General features: G+C 37.7%; 1 protein-coding gene across 11 annotated transcripts in view; it reads right to left on the bottom strand.

Moving 5' to 3' along the window:
- NUMB (NUMB endocytic adaptor protein) overlaps positions 1-19683 on the bottom strand; it is a 194197-nt gene that overhangs the window by 128894 nt on the left and 45620 nt on the right. The gene's annotated exons all lie outside the window — the stretch shown is intronic.

Here is a 19683-nt window from a genome sequence, read left to right as displayed (position 1 = left end):
TGGAATGGAGCCCTGTGGCAGGCTCCCTGCTTAGCAGGGAGTCTGCTTCTCCCTCTGCCCCGCCCCCTGCTCATGCTCACTCTCTCTCAAATAAAGTCTTTTTAAATTTTTTTTAAAAAATAAACTATTGGGACTATACCAAAATAAAAACTTCTACACAGCAAAAGAAACAATCAACAAAACTAAAAGACAACTTCCCAAATCAGAGAAGATATCTGGAAATGACATATCTGATGAAGGATTAGTATCCAAAATATATAAAGAATATACAACTCAACACCCAAAAAGCAAATAATCCAATTTAAAATTGTGCAGAAGTCATGAAGAGACATTTCTCCAAAAAGACACACAGATGGCCAACAAACACATGAAAAGGTTGTTAACATCACCCATCATCAGGTTATAATGCTAAGTGAGGTAAGTCAGTCAGAGAATAACAAATATCATATGATTTCACTCATATTTGGAATTTAAGAAACAACAGAAACCAACAAAGAAGAGACAAACAACAAAACAGACTCTTAACTACAGAGAAACAAATGGATGGTTATCAGAAGGGAGGATGGGTAAAATACATGAAGGGGATTAAGAGTACTCTTACTGTGGGGGCACCTGGGTGGCTCAGTGGGTTAAGCCTCTGCCTTTGGTTTGGGTCATGATCTCAACGTCCTGGGATCGAGCCCCACATCGGGCTCTCTGCTCAGCGGGGAGCCTGCTTCCCCCGCTCTCTGCCTGCCTCTCTGCCTCCTTGTGATCTCTCTCTCTCTGTCAAATAAATAAATAAAATCTTTTTTTTTTTTTTTAAAGAGTACTCTTATTGTGATAAGCACTGAGTAAGGTATAGACTGTTGAATCACTATGTTGTAAAACTGAAACAAATATAACACTGTATCTTAACTGTACTGGAATTAAAAAAAAATATGTTTAAGTGTAAGAATATTACATTAGGATAATTCTCTGAGGAAAGGAGAATGAAAATACTAGTTTAATGAGAGGGGTGCCTGGGGGGCTCAGCTGGTTAGGTGTCTGCCTTCCACTCAGGTCATGATCTCAAGGCCCGGGGATTGAGCCCTGCATTGGGCTCTCTGCTCAGGAGGGAGTCTACTGCTTCCTTTTCCTCTGTGCTCTCCCTCTCTCTCAAATAAATAAATAAAATCTTTTTTTAAAAGAAGAGTTTAATAAGAAAGTGGGAAAAATTAAAATTTCTCTGTTAAAGAAAAAAAATCCCTAGGGTGCCAGGGTGGCTCAGTGGGTTAAGTGTCTGCCTTTGGCTCAGGTCATGATTGCTGGGTCCTAGGATCCACCCCCACATCAGGCTCCCTGCTCAGTGGAGAGTCTGCTTCTCCTTCTCCCTCTCCCTGCTGCTCTGCCTACTTGTGCTCTCTATCACCCTGCCATATAAATAAATAAAATCTTAAAAAAAAAACCTTCAAAAATGAAGGCAAAATAAAAATGCTTTCAGACAAAAACAGAACACTCACTACCAGCAGATTCACACTAAAAGAAAGGAATTATCTATGAAGTAAGGAAATAACGTCAGATGGAAGCATGATAACATAGGAAAGAATCAAGAATACTCAAAAGAGCAAATACGCGAGTAAAATTAAACAATTATGGATTTAAAACAATAAAATAAAAACAAAGCAAAAACAAACATTTGATCTTAGCCAAAAGGCTAAATGATAAAAGCAAAAACAAACAAGACAAAAATGACAAATATAATGAAAGTCAATAAGGCCCTTGTGTTATCCAAAAATAACAGCAGCAAACTTTTTGCAAAAATACCCACAATAATTCCTTCATTCCTTTTGCATGCTCCTTTATAACATGACTTTACTACTCTTCCTATTGGGAGGTGGAATCTATTTCTTTCCCTCTTGAATGTGGACTTGGCCATATGACTTGCTTTGGCCAATGGGTGTCAACACAGCAAAGACTGGAAAAGTGCTTGCATATTGGACTTTGTCCTCTCCTGTACTCTTAGAACTTTAAGCCAACAACTGAATGAATCTGCCTCTTAGAAAGGCCATATGGAGAACAAATTTCCCAACCCTACCCTGGACAAAAGCTTGCCAACATGTAAGTGAGGCTATCTGGCCCAGCCAGACCACCAACAGACCAGAGAGATCAATAAAGCCCTAGACAAACTAACAATCCAGAGTCACGAGCTATTAAATTATTTATTTAAGCCACTAAGCTTTTTGTGAAGCAAAAACTAGCTGAGTACAGAACTAATATATGCAAGCGGATCAGTGTTTCTCAAATAAGGTTGATTTTGTTCCCCAGGGGACTTTTGGTAATATCTGGAAACATTTTTGATTGTCAAAACTGGGTGAATGTTACTGATGTCTAGTGACTAGAAGCCAAGGATGTTGCAAAACATCCTACAAGGCCTCCAAAACAAAAAATTATCTGGTCCAAAATGTCAACAGTGCCAAGGCTGGGAAACCCTGAAAGCATGACAGAACGCGGCAGCCTTTAGAACAATCCTGTCCAACAGAACTTTTTTCAATGATGAAAATGTTCTGTATCTATGCTACCCAATATGGTATTACTAGCCACATTTGGCAAGTAAGCCCTTGAAATGTGGCCAGTTTGAGAGAAGAATTAGTGTTTTTATTTTACTCCCTTTTAATTAATTTAAGTAGCCACATATGCTAGTGGTTTCTGTACTGGACAACACAGCTCTAAAATTTAGATGCTAGTGATATTGCGAGTAGTGAAAATTAGATTGGGTAACAATGGAAAAAATGAGTTTGATAAAGTTAAGGCCCATAGTCACTTGCTACAAATAAATTTTTTTTTCTTTTTTTGTTTCAGTATCTATAAAATCCCAAATGTATTACACTGATAAAAATGAAAAAACATTTTTTTAAAGATTATTTATTTGAGAGACAGAGGGGGAAAGAGTATGAGCAACAGGGAGGAACAGAAGGAGAGGGAGCACAACATGGGGCTTGACCCCAGGACCCTGGGATCATGACCTGAGCTGAAGGCAGCTGCTTAACCAACTGAGCCACCCAGGTGCCCCTGGTTTTTTGGTTTTTGTTTTTAAAGTTTAAAGTGATTTAAGAAGAACTGCTGCATTTTAGAGGCCTCCAAATTATACCAGATGAATAGCTTTTAATCAAACAATTTCAGGTAATTAAATATTCACTTACCACATTACTTACTTCCCTGCAGCGGTTCACTATCCTTTCTTATCCTCTTGTCTATCTACCCCCACCCCATCCACCAAAAAAGAAAGAAGTTGATCCAATGCTGGTACAATTCCATAGATTTTTTTTTTTCAACTTGTTACCATTAAGTAGGTCAGTTTTCTGCTGTAGTGGGTGTTTTGGCAATAGGTTTTCTTACTAGAATACCGTGGCTACTCTGCCTAGTAAGCGCATACCACAAAGGAAAAAAGATTCTGAATAACTCCTAAGGAAAGAACAGGCTGACTGGTCTCTAGAAGAAAATCCCTGAGTCCTAACTGAATACCACCAGGAAATTCTGACAGAAAACAAAATGAAACAGAAAGAAAAATTCCAATTCAAACTTTTTTCTATGTTAGGAAGTCTAAAGATTTTAAAGGCCCTCACAACCCACAAAGATTTTGTTGAGACTCTAATATGTACTCAACCCAATCCTAACCAGTAAGATTATAAATCAAAGAAAAGGTAATAAAGGACACCCAATCTATCAGATGCTTTAAGAATTCTAACAGAAGCAACCTTACCATAAAAACTAAAATTCTGGAAAACCTCTCCCTTATCAGATATAATTTCCTTGTAAGGAAATAAAAAGTCAGAAATGAGACTTTCAATGATTATATTACAGAAGAAGAAAATTTGGTAGAAGATTATTAGAACAAGTGATTTATACAGAATTTATCCTCCCTCCCTCCCTCTCTTTCTTCCTCTCCTTCTTTCCTTCTTTCTTTTTAAGAATTTATTTATTCAGGGCGCCTGGGTGGCTCAGTTGCTTAAGCTCCTCCCTTTGGCTCAGGTCATGATCTCGGGTTCCTGGGATTGAGTCCCACACATCAGGCTCCCCCTGCTCTGTGGGGAGCCTGCTTCTCCCTCTCCCTCTGCCTGCTACTCCCCCTGCTTGTACTCTCTCTCTCTGTCAAATAAACAAATAAAATCTTTAAAAAACAATTTATTTATTCACTTGTGGGGAGAGGTGCATGCACACTCAGAAGCAGGGGTAAGGGCAAAGGGAGAGGAAGAAAGAGACTCTGTTGAGAGGGAGCCTGATGTGGGGCTCGATCCCGGGACCGTGCAATCATGACCCAAGCCAAAGGCAATGCTTAATGACTGGGCCACTATCTTAACAGAGACACACTGCTTATGTGTATCACCTTAATTTATAGGCTTACATGCCAAAAATGACCAGAAATTAACTACGTTTTATCTACTTACCAACAAAAATGAAAACCAAATTATGAAAACCCATAAAACATAACTCATGTTATAAAGGCATAACATGTGAAGGTATTTTAAAAACAAAAAAGGCAAATGACAATGACATGTGACAAGAGGAGGAATATAGGGGCACCTGGGTGGCTCAGTGGGTTAAAGCCTCTGCCTTCGGCTCAGGTCATGATCCCAGGGTCCTGGGATTAAGCCCCGAATCGGGCTCTCTGCTCTGCAGAGAGCCTTCTTCCTCTTCTCTCTCTGCCTGCCTCTCTGCCTACTTGTGATCTCTGTCTGTCAAATAAATAAATAACATCTTATAAAAAAAAAAAGAGGAGGAATATAAACCCATAATACAAATATTGGGTCCACCAATTCTATTTCTAGGAATTATACTAAGAGCATAATATAAGTATACAAAATGAATGTGAAAAAACATTCACCGTAGCCCCATTTATAACTGTAAAAATTATAAGCTTAAATGCTTAAAAAAAAAAAAGTGGGGGGGGGGAGTGGTTGAATAAATTATGGCACATCTCCCATGGCTTACAATGTAGCTTTGAAAATTATGAAGTTCTGGGACACCTGGGTGGCTCAGTAGGTGGAAGGCAGGCCTTCAGCTCAGGTCATGAACCTGGGACCAAGTCCTGCACTGGGCTCCTTTCTCAGTGGGGAGCCTGCTTCTCCATCGGCCTGCTGCTCCCCCTGTTTGTGCCCTCTCTCTCTGACAAATAAATAAAATCTTAAAAAAGAAAAAGAAAAGAAAAGAAAGAAAATTCTTAAGTGCTAAAACAAGCCTCTCCTTCGAGAACACATTAGAAATTGGGATAAAGGGCAAATGTGGTTCGAAAAAACATTCTAAAGTTATCATTGCTTTGATTTGCTTTTAGAAGTAGTTTATTTTGAAATGTCATTAAACATGAAAGTAGAATGAGATTTTTGTGTTTATCAAAGGAATTTTTAAAATGATATCTACTCAAACATCAAAAATCACACCCTTTTTTGAAGCCTTCCCCAAGCCAAGCCAAGCCAAGTTAGAAGCTCCCTTCCACTGCTTCCCAAATTACTCTTTCAGTATCTTTGTTACTGGAGCCATTACCCCGTACTGGCTGTCTTCTTTATGGAGGACAAAGACTAGGTCTTAACCAGTTTTGTACTCCTGATACTTATAACAGATCCCTTCACAAAGTAGACCCTCTATAAAATGCCTTGAGTATCTACATTCAAACTCTACTTTTCCACTTATTTGATAGACAACCTTAGTCCACCTTAGACAAACCTCTGTCAGCCTCAGTTTTCTTTTTAGCAACAGTGGGAACCATGACCTATTTTATAGCATTGTGTGAAGGATTAAAGACCTGTGTATAAAGCATATTTGACCTGGTATATAGATGGCATGCAAATAATGCTACTTTGTATCATTAAATGTATGATTTAATGTATCATAAAAAAAATCAGAGGGGTATTTGGGTGGCTCAATCAGTTAAGTGTTTGACTTTAGCTCAGGTCATAATCTTAGGGTCCTGGGATCGAGCCCCACACAACTCCCTCTCAGTGCAGAGTCTGCTTCTCCCTCTCCCTCTGCCCCTCCCCTCACTTGTGCTCACATGCACTCTCTCAAATAAATGTAATCTTAAAAAAAAAATTAGAGAAACTCATCTACTTAAAGAGAACATTTCAGATGAATGAACCGTACAGACCATAATCTTGCAGAAATTTAAATTTTAAAAAATTGTTTCCAGGGGCATTGTTAGAGAAGGTAATAAAACCAGTAATTATTCCAAAGGTAAAGGGTCTTCTCTATTTCAGACAGCTGTGAGTACTGGCAATATAGATCAGTGCTTCTCAAACTTCAGCATACACCAGATTCAGCAAGAAGGCTTGTTAAAGCACAGAATGCTGGTTTCAGACTCAGTATATCTGGGAAGAGGCCCCAGAATTTACATTGCTAATATCTCCCAGATGGTGCTGATGATACTGATCCAGGGACCACACTTTGAGGATCATTTATACAGGTAATTCAGCAATCAAGTCCAAAGTCTTTCCCAGGAATTTTTTCTGACACCATGAGGAAGATTACCTCTCTTTTGCTATGACTGCAGTTATAAAACCAACATAAACTAGAGCTGCTTCCAGCCTTCTTCCTTGACTACATAAAGAAAGCTACCTGTCCCAGAAGGAAAAGAGGTAAAGAAAAATAGAGCTGAGAAATAAGGAATAAAAGTAAGAGCCCCTGACAGTCATTTGAGCCCCTAAATCTCTACGAAATCAGACTTGACTTTGAATTACTCAATTACTTGGGCCAATAACACTTTTCCCCTTTAAACTGGGTTTCTGTCCCCTGCAACTACTAGAACCCTAACTAAAACTGTGGGGAGGAGAAGGGATGGAAGAGATGGAGGCACGAAGTTCTAATACTAATAATACACAGTTGTCTATGATACTACTTTAAAGTGAAATAGCAAATTTTCAGATGAGTTTATATTCTGGCTCTAAACAAATTGTTTGTTTGTTTGTTAAGATTTATTTATTTATTTGAGAGAGAGAATCCTAAGGCGATTCCATGCAGAGCCTGATGTGGAGCTCGATCCCAGGACCCCAAGATCATGACTTGAACAGGTATCAAGAGTCAGACGTTACACCAACTGAGCTACACCCAGGTGCCCCTAACCTTATAGTTTGAAAGAAGCTACCACAGTTGATGGGTTTCTTGAAAACTCATGTCCTCACTATAATTGGTGACCAAAACCCTTTGCGCAGGTTTACACTTAAATTTCAATGCATACAGGAGGAAATGAGACAGTTGTGCCTGAATCAGTACCTAACTTCATTTAACTTTATTAGCTGTAATTTACAGTGAGTATGATCTCTAACTCTAGCCATACAGTGTCATAATTTATTTTGCCTGTATCAACAATTAAAATGTGTGATTTATTTCTCCATTCACTTATTAAGTCTCTAGTACTAAAGATACCGTGATAAATATGTCCAGCAGGTAGAAAGAAGTTCACAAGGCAAATAACCAGACTTAGGAGCTATCCATCTACACTGGGTTGACAATTAAAGCCAAGAAACTGGAGAGTCTGCCAAGGAGCTGTTCTGCAAAGATCCTCAACTTGGTTCACAGATGAGTTTTGGCAGGGTGGGGTGGGAAAGGGAGTGACCTACAAAGTCCCCAGCATTCAGTGAAGTTTAACGGACAGGTACATTTTTCTGATAAGAGGGGTCATGGCTCATATCAAATTCTGAAAGAAGGACAAGACCCAAAAAAGGAAATATCAAGGAGAGAGCTACAAGGCTTACACATTCAAGCCGCTGGGTGGCTCAGTTGTTGAGTGTCCGACTCTTGATTTTGCCTCAGGCCATGATCTCAGGACGAGATCATTCAGCAGGGAGTCAGCTTGAAATTCTTTCCCTCTGCCCCACCCTCTGCTTGCACACACTCTCAAATAAATAAATAAATCTTTTTTTTTTAAAAGGAATATTTACTATTAAGAGAAATCAAAAAGCATCTATCAATTACTAGGTACCTATGAGAGAATTATGCTGTGCACATTACATATCATGTTGCATTTAATTCTGATAATAATCCTGTGAGAGAGGTATCAGTAGCTCAATTTTACAGATAAGAAAACTGCGGCACAAAGAAATCAGATGACTTGACCAAGGCTAAGTCGCTCTCCAAACTACCACACTGGACTGGAAGGTAAGATGAAACAACAAAGAACCGGGGGGCTATCATTTCAACTCCAATGTTCATCTTTCCTTCAGAGCAGAATCTCTGAGAACTAACTGTTCAGGTCAAGAACATAAACTTTGGAGTCATCACTTCAAACAAAATTAGTTAAGTTAATTTACTTAAATTACGACACTAAATTGCTAAATAATCAAATTATTTCTGAGGTTATATAATCTGGAATCTTGGCAATTTGGCAGACCCTATTAATGCCATCACAAAATTAAGTTTGGACTCCAAAGCATTCATTCTAGGGAAAAAAGAAGTCCCTTAAGAATGAAGGTTGGGATAAGCACCAGTTTTAGTGTTTGTAACCGTACTTCAATAAAAATTCAAAATGAAAAAACTGGAGCACCAATAAACAGGGCCAATGAAATATGGCAAAGCTGCTTAAATTAGCCTTCTTTTCACCAATACTTATGAATTCTGGCTCCTAGCCTAACAAAAATCTTTAAGATATTTACCACTTATTATCTATATAAACCAAGAAGAGTCTCAAGTTCTTACTGGGATCTTTTGCCCCTTCTAACAGCTTAGCAACGTTAGTAGCAACTTTCATAGCAAGGAGCTCTTAATATATTTTAAAGTGGTGTTTCAGAACCATGTAACATGGCCTAAGGTAAGAAGCCTGGGTTAATCATTCACAGGGGGAGTACAGGCAGAGCCACACAAGTTGCTTAGATGTCTTCTACAAGCAAGGCACAGTAGTTTTGGGGTGTTTGTTTGTTTGCTATTATTTGTTTTTTTATGTCTCAACTATCCTCTTCTTAAAAGTAGAAATAACATTAAAATACTTTATTGTTGAAGACAATGCTGGTGAAATGAGTTCTAGCATAGATAAATGGATACAGATGCAGCTAGAAAAGAAGGTATTTAATATAGCTGTTTTTGTCTACATGGAAGCAGAACCTAAAATGAAACTGATGTAGACTTCATGTGGGAATAGAAACTAGTACAGCCTTTTTTTAATACAACTTGGCAATATACACCTAAACACATTTAAATGAACATATGTCTAGGAATTTATCACATAGAAATCATCAGGCCAATCTGATCGTTTATGGTATATCTATACCACTGGTTCTCAAGCTTTAGCATACATCAGAATCACCCACAGAGCTTGTAGGACCATAGACTACTGGGCTCCAACAGAAGAGTTTCTGATTCTGTAGGTCTGGATAAAGGCCAAGAATTTGCATTTCTAAAGTTTTCCAGGTAACACTGACACTGCTCCTCCAAGGACCACACTAAGAACCACTGATCTATACAACAGACTTCTAAGAAGCCATTAAAAATGAAGTAGATCTCTTCTTATTGATATAATGTATAAATGCAATAGTGTGCCAAAAAACTGGCTCTGGATGGAATTAGGCAGAGAGAAGGAAGCCCTGGTTTACATCATTTACCAATTTCCATGGTGTAACTACCCCCACCATTGTTAACATCAAGTTACCAATGATTTGGGCTTGCATAATTCTTTCATTACTGGTTCTGGTGAGCTGGTGCACACCATCTAGAAAAAATATCTAAAAAGATTAAGGTGTAATTGTAATAGCAGTTATCTTTGAGTAGGATTATAGGAATTTTATTTTCTTTATGGTTTTCTATGTTTTCTCAACTGTTTTACAACAAATATTTTTACTTTTATAATATAAAGCTAGTAACATTTTAAAAAATAAAAGGAAGTTATCAATTTAGATGAGTTCTTTATAGCTGAAATTTAGCAACCAACCCCTCTATCAGAAGAGACAAGGATATTTAAATATAGGTCTAGCCACTGTTTCACTATCCTTTGTTAACTAGGTCTTGACAGAGGAGGAAAAGATAGAAAGAATAAAAGCTAACTGGGAAGTCTTTAAACTCTAGCCCTGGAACATGGAGGGCTAGACGTTGTCTTTATAAAATGAAGCGTTAACAGCCGCCCTAGAATCCAAGCGGAAAATAAACGGAGACAGCCTGCAACTTGCTATTACAAATCTAGTTTCACAAAGGGAGCAAGAGCATAATCCCTCTAGCCTTGCCTCATCAAAATGTAGGCTTAGGCTTGATTAACAGTTCACCAAAGTACTGTTAATGAGAAAAAAAATAGCATATATGTCCCACAATATAAGCATATATGTCCCACAATATAAATAACTTAAGGCCATAAAATAAAATTATATGCACCCATTACATGGTAACGTAGATACATTTCCAATAACACAGGAAAACGGTCATAAATCATTGTGAAATGAAAAGTGTACATTACAAAAAAGAGCATACACAGGCATGTGATCCTATCAACAAATATATATATTTGTGTGTATATGAATTTGCATATGTATGAATTTTAACAGCGAGAAAGATACAGCCAGTGTTAATAACCATTATCGCTAGATTAGAATATTACAGATGATCTTAATTTTTTAAAAAAATCTACAACAAAACACAAAACAACAAGAAAAAAAGTAGAGACAATTTTTAAAAATATCTACAATATGCATTATTTGGGTAATATTTTTAGTCAATATGCAGGGAAAACCCAAATGGTATCAATAAATAGATGCCAAGGGGCGCCTGGGTGGCTCAGTGGGTTAAAGCCTCTGCCTTCGGCTCAGGTCATGGTCTCAGGGTCCTTGGATCGAGCCCCGCATCAAGCTCTCTGCTCAGTGGGGAGCCTGCTTCCTCCTCTCTCCCTGCCTGCCTCTCTGACTACTTGTAATCTCTGCCTATCAAATAAATAAATAAAATATTTTTTAAAATAAATAAATAGATGCCAAATCTCACTCTCAAATCGCAAAAATGTAAACTAAAACAAAACACTACTTGGGGTGCCTCAGTGGGTGGCTCAGTCAGTTAAGCATCTGACTCTTGATTTTGGCTCAGGCTGTGATCTCAGGATCTTGGGATCAAGCCCTGCACTAGGCTCCATGCTCAGTGTGCAGTTTGCTTGGAATTCTCTCTCCCCCTCTCCCTCAGTCTCTCCTCTCCCAACTCATGCTCTCTCCCTCTCTCTCTCTCTAAAATAAAGAAAGGAAAAGAAAAGAAAAACAAAACACTACATTATACCCATTAGATTGGCAAGGTGAAAAAGATGGGTAAGACCGAATGCTGGTGAGGATTTAAGGAAACAGAAACCCTAAAATACTACTGGTAGGAGCATAAACTGGGCAACCGCTCTGAAAAACAATCTGGCAATATTAAGTGAAATTAAATATGTTTACAGACCGTATGTCAGTAATTCCTTTCCTCAGTATATACCACAGGGAAACCACTGCATAAGTCAATAGGGAATATGTATAAGAAAATACATAACAGTACTATTTGTGTTAGCAGTTTCCAAGCCACACCTAAAGATTCATTAAAGAAACAAGTAAATAAAATGTAAAAATCCACATAGAATGGATTATTATACAACAGTCAGTAGTTACACACTAGATTTTAAACATGTTTGAATATTGGGGTTCATGGGTGGCTCAGTTGTTTAAGTGTCTGACTCTTGATCTCAGCCCAGGTCTTGAGCTCAGGGTTGTGAGTTCAAGCCCTGCACTGGGCTCCACACTGAGAGTGGAGGCTACTAACTAACTAACTAAATAAATAAATAAATAAGCAAATTTAAATCTTAAGATAGTGTTGAGCAAAAAAGAATAAGCAAGATTCACAACACAATACCATTATGCCAAAGTCCTAAAATTCAAGTTCAGTTTTGTATTACATAACCAAAAGCTCACCTTCGCAACTAAATTTAAAGTTTTTTGTTGTGGTAGCTGGTTGGCTCAGTTGGTGGAGCAGGTGACTCTTGATCTCAGGGTTATAAATTCAAGCCCTACATTAGGTGTACACATGACTTAAAAATAAACACTTTATTTAAAAAAAAAAAAGTCTTGTTTTTCACAGTAACACTATCTGGTTTCTGCAGCTAATTTTTTGGAACAGATGCAAAATTTTCACTACTAATCAACAGTATTCCTTTAATTACAAATAAAGTAAACCTCAAATAAATTTCTAAAGTAAATTTCTGGTTTCTGCAGCTAATTTTTTGGAACAGATGCAAAATTTTCACTACTAATCAACAGTATTCCTTTAATTACAAATAAAGTAAACCTCAAATAAATTTCTAAAGTAAATTCAATGACTGATTCCCTACCTATTATATGGATCCCAAATTACAGAAATAATAACTAAAAACAGCAAGAACAGATGCTTTTTACTGAGAGCTTTTTACATGGTACCACACTGTACATATATAATCTTTAATCCTTCGAACAATCCTAAGAGATAAACACTGCACATTAATAAACTATCTCAGAGAGATTACATGATGTGCCTAAGACCATACATTTACTGTGTAGTGACACTAGGAATCAAGTCTGTTGACTATGAAGTCCATGTTCTTCTACTCTAGCACATCTACTCACCAAACAATTATAATATCTCCTTGTCACACCACCAATACAGCAGGCACTATATTAAGTACTTTACATAAATTATCTCCTTCCCACTTCACAAGTACCCTAAAAGTCGGGTATTATTAACGCCATTTCACATATGAGAAAACAGATGCTTACATATTCAAAAAACCTGCCCAAGGTCCCAAAATTCAAGCTGAAGTTTACCCTGCATAACCAAAAAGCTCACCTTCACAACTAAATTTAAAATTCCTTTTGTTTCCTCCAATACCCAGTAAGATGTTACTATGTCACTGTAAAGCACCTATGTGGGGAATACAATACAGATGTCAAAAGAACTTCTGAAGTGAAATGAATGCAATCATGTAATTGTGACAGATGCTGTTAACTGGCCGCCCAAAAAGCCATTCGCAAATCCCTTCTTCCTCCTTGTACCTCACTATAGAGGCCAAAAGGCTACTTACAGTTAGAAGTAACCATAGGACCCAATTCTGGTCCAGGAGACATTAAAAGTAACTTTCTAGAAACAGTAATAGGAAAGCTTTTGCTTGGTCTGGACCTTTTACCTTTCTTAAATGTGGGTAGAAGGCTGGAATTGTAGCTATCTTAGGGACATGAAGGCCAAGCAAATCACAAAGATACGGGCCCCAATATTATTGAGCCACTGAAGCAACATGAGCAACTGCCTCATTCCAGACTTATGTAAGAAAAACAGACCTTTCTTTGTTTAAGCCTCATAGCCAGGTTTTCAATTACTTTCCAGTTGGATACAATCCTTACACATCACCATTATCAAAAACTACCACAACTATAACTGTACTTTCCTAATAACTAAAACCAAAGTTACATGCTAGTCCTAAATCAGTGCGACAAAATGATAATCTCTTGATAAAAACTAATCTAAGTATCTGCTCAGACAGCTGTAGGAAGTATGAGCTGGGGGGAAGAGTGACAGAAAACAAGAATACAGAATCAGGAGGCTCCCTGGGCTTTGAATTGCACACATGGTAGGAGCTCAGATACTCAAAACTATCACCAGGAGTACATCATCAGGAGGGTCATCTCCTCAAACAGTAACTTAAGCCTTCAAAACAAAAGCCCTGGAACATTATGACTACTGTCTCCCCTCCCCCATTCATAGTGCTAGTATTCTTAGGTATGATAATGGTATTAGAGTTATATAGAAAAATAATCTGCTTTTATTAAATGTTTATTAAAGTATAATGTCCTTTTTTTTATTTTTGGAAGATAAAACTAAGTACTTAGGGGCGAAGTATGCTGATGCCTGCAATGTGCTTTCAAGTGGTTCAGAGACAAAAGAATATGCACATATTAGAATATATATATATATACACACACACACATACATATATATATATAAACCAAGTATGGTAAAACCTTTAAGTTACTGAATTATCCCTCAGATATACAGATGTTCAGTGTACTATTCCTTCAACATTCTTTTTCTTTTTTTAAGATTTTATTTATTTATTTGACAGAGAGAGATCACAAGTAGGCAGAGAGGCAGGCACAGAGAGAGCGAGCGGGAAGCAGGCTCCCCACTGAATAGAAAACCTGATGCGGGGCTCAATCCCAGGACCCCGAGATCATGACCTGAGCCGAAGGCAGAGGCCTAACCCACTGAGCCATCCAGGTGCCCCTTCCTTCAACATTCATGTATATTTGAAATGTTCATAACAAAAGTTGGTGTTAATGTTAGTTTCCTGGCTTGAGTATTATTCTATAATTATGTAGAACATAGCCACTGGGGGAAACTGGGTAAAAGTCACACTGGACCTCTCTATCTTCTTTTTCAACTTCCTACGAATCTAAAATTATAGAAAAATAAAATGTTAAAACAAAAGTTTTGGGAAGACTTCCCGTTTGGTAATAAAGTAAACAAACACCTCCATTTATCTCTCAATGAACTAAACTATAAAACGTAGATGGAATGCATGAGCAACTATTTGAAGACCCTGAAAAGTAAATATTACAGACAGATCTGGGAAGAGCACCAGAATTCAAAGTATCACTGAACTAGCTATGAGTTTACCATTTTTTCCCTCTAGTACTTCCCAGCCTAGACATAACATAATCCAAAACTTGTAAGTGAGCACTATGAGACCCAGGTGAAAAGAAAGACAGGAGAAGTCCTCTAGCCCTGGCTCAAAGCTAGGAAAGAGAACTTCTAAAGCTCAGAAAAAGATGGGGCGCCTAGGTGGCTCAGTCAGTTAAGTGTCTGCCTCTGGCTCTGGACGTGACCCCAAAGTCCAGAGATGGAGCCCACATCAGGGTCCCTGCTGAGCAAGGAGCCTGCTTCTCCCTCTCCCTCTGCCTGCTGCTCTCCTTGCTTGTGTGTGCTCTCTCTGACTCTAGCTCTCTCTGTCAAAGGCTTTAATAAAAATGAATAAATAAAGCTCAGAAAAAGAGGAGCAAATCCCTTGAGAATTTCCTCTCTCTTTCTCCCCATCCTCTCATGTTCCAGTTCTCCAAGGTCTTCTGTGGTGGGTACAGCAGCAGGAGCAAGAGCATCTGAAAACAGAAACCCTCCAGGGGTGAAAATTCCAAGGGGAAACCTTGCCTTCAAGTGGGCAGACTAAACTTTTTTTTTTTTTCCTTTTCTCTATGTCCTCAGGGAAATGACTCCATAAAGTTGTTTATGAACTCTTGAGCTCACCCTCAACCTATGTAGGTATGGACCTAAAGTAATTAACATAACAAAAAATTTGAAAACTGAGATAATGGGTAGCCCTCCATCCAGAAGGCCTCACCCACAAGGCTACTACCCTTTCACTCATACAACAAGTACTGGATGAATAAGACCCCTTCTTTGTCCTCAAGGAGTAGCAGTCTAGGAAAGGAAGCAGACACACTAATAACTGCAATTTAGTTTAAGAGCTGCTACAATAAAGATACATACCACATACACAGTGCAGAAAATAAAGCAATTAAATTGACTTGGATAAGCCAGGGAGCACTTCAGAGAAGTGCGTTAGCTGGAGTTTAAATGATATGTCATAGTACCTCTAAAAAGGCAAGGCGGGCAGGGAACAGCATTCTAGGCAATGTAAAGAGTTGGCCAAAACTCAAAGGCAGAACATCATGTATTAAATGAAATACAAGGAATTTGGTGAGAATAATCTAAAAGACAGCACTGAGCTACAAGACTGAAATGTAGCCAGAAAACAGATAGGAAGTACAGGTCTATTAAGGTACACCTCCTCAAACATCACATTAAGAAATTCACCTTTTTTCAGTAATTTTCAGTAATTAATCATAAATGGTACAATCAGACCTGTGACTAAGGATAATTCTAGTTGTTTTCTGTTTTCTGACTATTCTGGATTAGAACAGTAACCTCCAAACTTTTTTGATCTTGTACCTATTACTAAAAAAATTTGAATATATCCCTCAATATATGTACATATTATATTTAGACGTATTATATTAAACATATGTATATATTAAACATACAAAGGAGAAAATGTTTAAATGATGAGATAGTGGCACCTGGGTGTCATAATCTGTTAAGCATCTAATTCTTGGTTTCAGCTCAGGTCACAATCTCAGGGTTGTAAGACTGAGCCCTCGCACAGGGCTCTACACTCCACACAGTCTGCTTGAGATTCTCTCTCCCTCCCCCTTTACCCCTCCAGTTCATACCCTCTCTCTAAAATAAATAAAAATTTTTAAAAATGATGAGATGATAAATATAATAAAAGCCAATCCAAATACCCATGAATTAATTTTTAAAATTGGTATTGAGGGGTGCCTGGCTGGCTCAGTCAGTAAAGCAGGTGGCTGTTGATCTCAGGGTTATAAGTTCAAGCCCCACACTGAGTATAGAGATGAGCTAAAAATAAAATCTTTTAAAAATACATAAATAAAATTTGGTAAAACTAAACAATAGAATACTCAATAATAAAAAGGAACACTGCTGGAGTGTCTATGTGGCTCAATTGGTTAGGTATCTGACTCCTGATTTCAGCTCAGGTCATGATCTCAGGCTTCATGCTGGGTGTGGAACCTGCTCAAGATTCTCTCCCTCTCCTTCTGCCCCCCCTCTTTCCTTCTCTCTACAAAAAAAAAAAAAAAGAAGAAGAAGAAGAAGAAGAAGAAGGAGGAAATTCTGGCATGTACTATATCAAATGTCCTCAAGGACATCACGCTCAGTGAAATAAGCCAGTCACAAAAAGACAATTCTGTATGATTCCATTTATATGTTGTACCTACAGTAGTCAAATTCATAGACAGAAATAGAATCCTAGTTACCAGGGGTTAGAGGGAGGGGAGAATAAAGGAGGTGTTATTTAATACGTATAGAGTTTTAGTTCTACAAGATGAAAAGTTCTGGAGATTGGCTGTTCAACAATGTGAATATACTTATTAATATTACTGAACTATACACTAAAAAACAGTTAATATGGTAAATTTTGCTATGCCAATCACTTCCTTACCATAAATTTTAAACACTTTTGTTAAACGTTTCAAACACAAAACGTCTTATATTTTTTAATAATGGGGGTGGGGAGTTCAAGAGAATAAAGTCACACAACTTCTCTTTTGCCAAAAATCTGTACAAGCATGAACAGAATGCCATTTTTCAACATAGAGTCATCATAATTTTAGAAATCAGAATAAGTAGGATAACCACTAATCCCAAAGAAATATAATTTCTGGGGCACCTGGGTGGCTCAGTCATTAAGCATCTGCCTTTGGCTCAGGTCAGGATCCCAGGGTCCTGGGATCAAGTCCTACATCGGGCTCCCTGCTCAGCAGGAAACCTGCTTCTCTCTCTCCCACTGCCCTGCTTGTGTTCCCTCTCTCACTGTGTCTCTCTCTATAAAATAAATACGATCTTTAAAAAAAGAAGAAAAATTTAATTTCTGCCTTTCACAATTATTCAAAAATCTTTTTTGTATTTTAAAAGAATATTTACATAGTCATTCATCTTTTTAAAGATTTTATTTGAGAGAGAGCAAGCTGGTGGGGAGGCAGAAGGAGAGGGAGAAGCAGATTCCCAGCTGAGCAGGAAGCCCAATGTGTGGCTCCACCCCAGGACCCTGAGATCATGACCAGAGTCAAGGCAGGCACCCAACTGACTGAGCCATCCAGGTGCCCCAATAATCATTCATCTTCAGAAGAGAACCTCATCATCTACCTCCTTCCATGAAATGAACAGAGTGCCACAGAGTAAACACCAGCATATTTGCAATTTGCATAGGGTATTCTAGAAGTTTTTAATATTGTCTGTTTTAGCTTCAGACAGAAAGCAGTATTTCACTCACTGAAGGGGATTTTTATCCCCTCAGGCACAGGCCTGCAGAATGGAGGAAAGATAAACCTGGAAAAGATGTTATCAGAAATTTACCTACTCAGACTTCTTAAAAGCAAAAGTGGGCTTTAAAAATGCTTAAAACAAACAAACAAAAAAGGCAAGTTAATACTCGCAGGCTATATATATACATTTTTGTATATATATGCACATATTGTTATTTAAGACACAATATTTTATACTACTCATTATTCCCAATTTATGTCTACTAGAAAACATGTTTTTAAATGAAAAAAAAAATTAAAACAGCTTTCCCAATTATCATACCTTTGAACCAAAATACATTGCTTCACAAACTCAGTCAATTCGGATTATTCACAGTTAAGAGCAAACTTCTGAGATTACCTCTAATGTCACAAGAGCCGGTTCAGTCATTTTCCACCGTAAGATATCTGTGAGTAGTTGGGAAATAGAACTGAATCATCTCTGCCGTATTAGGCTCAAATCTAGACAGCAAGAAAATCTTTCTGGACCTAAGAGATAATGAGTGTGTGTGTGTGTGTGTGTGTGTGTGTGTGTGTGTGTGTGTACACATATATACTGGTATATATGAATTATAGTGTGTGTGTGTGTGTACACACATATATACTGGTATATATGTATTATAGCTTATTTCTCACATAAAGTGAATGAACCAACATCTCTATGTAATACTTAGAGGATTACCTAAAAATATTATCCCATTACATTCAGATATTAAGTACTAACTATATTCAAAACTGCCAAAGGCAATTCATGCAATTGGTGAGTAAATGTGATCGATAATACAACCAAATAGGGGCATCTGGGTGGCTCAGTCAGTTAAGCAACTGACTCTTGATTTCAACTCAAGTCATGATCTCAGGGTCTTGAGATTGAGATCCAAGTCGGGCTCCCTGCTCAGCAGGAGTCTGCCTGAGATTCTCTCCCTCTTCCTCTGCTCCTTCCCCACTAGTGCTCTCTCTCTCTCAAATAAGTAAGTCTTTATAAAAAATAATAACACAACCAAATATTCTACAACTTGGCAAATTTTCTTGTTCCACTGAAATTTTAAGCTATTTACCAGAAATTTAGCAGATAAAATTGTACAATCCTAAAAAAGATTATGTAGTTTTCCTTAAAAGAAGTAGATAGACAAAACAAACTTGATACATAGAGTAACACTGACACCAGTTTCTCAAATCTATCATACTAGAAAGCAGTTTCCCAAATAATTCTCCAATTGTTAAAATTTTTTTAAAAAGTAGCCATTAAACTAAAAGCATTTTTTCAAAAACAAAAAATCCAAACTACAAATCTTATTTTGCAACTTGTTTATAAATTTTTGTCTCCATTTTTCAGTTTGCTGCTTCACTGATACAAAAGAAAGTTCAAAATCTATTTCTCCTCTTCCTGTTTAGGCATCTTATTTTCAGCATCATACTCTACTTAGACAGGAAAAGCACACAAAATTCTACTGAACTTATACACCATTATTTTCTGTCAACAGTCCTCTTTTTACATATTACACACATTATTTATACTCTTATCTTAAAAGTAATACAAACTGTGGCACATATTCGCCAAAGATGGCTACAATGGCAGATTCCATCCCGTATGCCCTTCTTCTAATCAGATGCTGATACTCCTCCCTTGAAGTGGTGTGGTCTATATCTACCCCCTTCTTTGAACCTAGGTGGACCTTTAGGACTACCTCAACCAACAGAAAAAAGCAGAGTACTACTATATGACTTCCAAAACAAAGTCAAATATGCCATGCAACTTCATCTTGCTCTCCTGGGATGCTCTTTCTTGGAACCCAGCCACCACGCTGTGAGGAAGCCAAGCAACCAAAAGGAGAGGTCA

The sequence above is a fragment of the Martes martes genome (assembly GCF_963455335.1).
Source record: "Martes martes genome assembly, chromosome: 7".
NCBI classification, from domain to species: domain Eukaryota; kingdom Metazoa; phylum Chordata; class Mammalia; order Carnivora; family Mustelidae; genus Martes; species Martes martes.
The sequence above is the reverse complement of the archived record's forward strand: the minus strand, read 5'-3'. Positions and strand labels throughout refer to the sequence as shown.